Here is a 2251-nt window from a genome sequence, read left to right on the forward strand (position 1 = left end):
TTGAACCCTGGTCCCTGGGTCTTTTTGCAGATGCTTTAATCTGCTGAACTATTTGGGTGGCCCTGTTTTCCTTCTCTTAATTACTGTTGGATTATGTACATAATTTAAAATTTAATTACTCATACCTCTTTTGTTCATATGCTTATTTTGGGGAAAATTATATCACAGTGTATGTATGCATAGCTGCATATTAACCACACCAAACCCATATCTATTGAGTATTTTTTATGAAACCTGTATAATACTTCTCACAGAATTATAATGACTAGACCAGTATGAATATAGATAAATGTAGACATAGATTTGCCAAGAAAAGTTATTTTAGTATGTTGACTGTTTAAAAATGTTCGATGAGGGGCTGATGAGACAGCTGAGTGGACTAAAGTGCCTGATTAGGAAAGCTTGGGCAAGGGCAGGAACCTTGGTTCGATCCCTGGCACCACATGCCACACCAGGCCCCTCCAGGGTGTGCTGACCCAACCACAGAGTCCAGGTATTGTGGTGCACACCTGTAATCCCAGCGCTGGGGAGGCTGAAAGCAGGAGGTTCACCAGGAGTCTGAGCTGCATAGTGGGGCCCTGTAACAACCAAATACATTAGGTAAATAAATAAACAAACAAAATAAAAATGTTCAATGAACTAATTTCACCACAGGATAATAATGACACATGATCATATCTATATGATGAATAAAAATTTCATCTAAAACTACAAATCACATCTTAGCACCACACGGATACAAAAAATAGATAGTCCTCAAATCACTCACAAGCATCATATGATCTTTCAAATCACTGCTGGATTGGCTGCTTATGTAAATTTGTGTGTGGACAGAGGAGTGAGTAGTTTGAAGATAATCCACTAGAAATAAGAGAGGAGAGGTCACAGGCGAGGCATAAACAAAACCACTACCAGAAAGAGAAAGTCAGCACTAGGTGTTAAAACCAACCTTGTAACGTTGGTTTAGTGAACAGCTGAAAGGAAGTTAACCCGGAAGTAGCCTTAGGAAAACAATACTGTGAAGGGGTAAGTGGAGTAATAACAATGGGAGGTGCTCTTCAGAGATCTGAAAATTCTGGAAGAAAGATAAAAATAAAATAAGAAAATTCAAAACCCTGCTCAAACACACAAAAAATTCATAATAGAAATCACATCTCACCCTCACCACCACCATGCTGGTAAAAATCAACCACCAATAAAAAAGCTTAAAAGTGCTCTTTTGGTCGCGCGAAGGGTACTGGCTCTGTTTCGCGCACACATGAAGCATCGCAGGTGCGCTGCTCGTCTACACGCTGTGGACTTCGCAGAGCTACAGGGCCACATCAATGGCATCATGAAGGACACTGTCCACGACTCAGGCAGCGGCATACCTCCAGTTAAGGTGGTCTTCCGGGATCTGTACCGATTTAAGAAGCGCGCAGAGTTGTTCATTGCCACCAAGGGCATCCACACGGACCAATTCGTGTATGGCGGCAAGAAGGCCCAACTCAACATTGGACATGTTCTCCCTGTGGGCACCGTGCCTCAGGTTACCATCATGTGCTGCCTGGAGGAGAAGCCTGGGGACCAGGTAAGCTGGCCCGAACCTCTGGGAACTATGCCACAGTCATATCCCACAACCTTGAAACCAAGAAGAGCAGAGTGAAGCTGCCCTCGGGTTCTAAGAAGGTCATCTTCTCTGTCAACATAGCTTTTGTTGGTGTAGTAGCTGGTGGTGGCAGAATTGACAAATCTATCTTGAAGGCTGGGAAAGCCTATCACAAATACAAAGAGAAGAGGAACTTCTGGCTAAGTGTACATGGTATGGCCAGGAATCCTGTGGAGAACCCCTTTGGGGAGTATCCCTTTGGAGGTCCTAACCACCAGCATATTGGCAAACCCTCAACCATCTTCAGAGATGCCCCTGTATGGCTCAAAGTGGGTCTTATTGCTGTTTGCAGGACTGGGTGACTCAGTGGAACCAAGACAGTGCAGGAGAAAGAGAACTAGAGCTGAGAGGCTCAATTAAATTTGTCTGTGGAAAGAAAACAGCTTAAAGGCAAAGGGGAAACAATATTAAAAGAAAAAATAATAGAAAAAATAAGAAATTGTCTAAGTTACTTTTTGCTCATTGCTGGGACAAAATACACAGCACTACAAATGAAGGAAGGAAAGGTTTATGTAGCTCACAGTTGGTGGAGGTTTCAGCCCGTACTCAGCTGGCTCCCAGGCAGAGTGGCACAGGGCAGAGACAGCAGTTTATGGCAGCAGA

At 43.4% G+C, this 2251-nt stretch overlaps 1 pseudogene; it reads left to right on the top strand.

Annotated features, from left to right (window-relative positions):
• Positions 1–1990, top strand: part of LOC101591722 — a 41599-nt pseudogene extending 39609 nt beyond the window's left edge.
• Positions 1991–2251: the final 261 nt, after the last annotated feature.

The sequence above is a fragment of the Octodon degus genome, unplaced genomic scaffold, assembly GCF_000260255.1.
Source record: "Octodon degus isolate 3935 unplaced genomic scaffold, OctDeg1.0 scaffold00012, whole genome shotgun sequence".
Taxonomy (NCBI): domain Eukaryota; kingdom Metazoa; phylum Chordata; class Mammalia; order Rodentia; family Octodontidae; genus Octodon; species Octodon degus.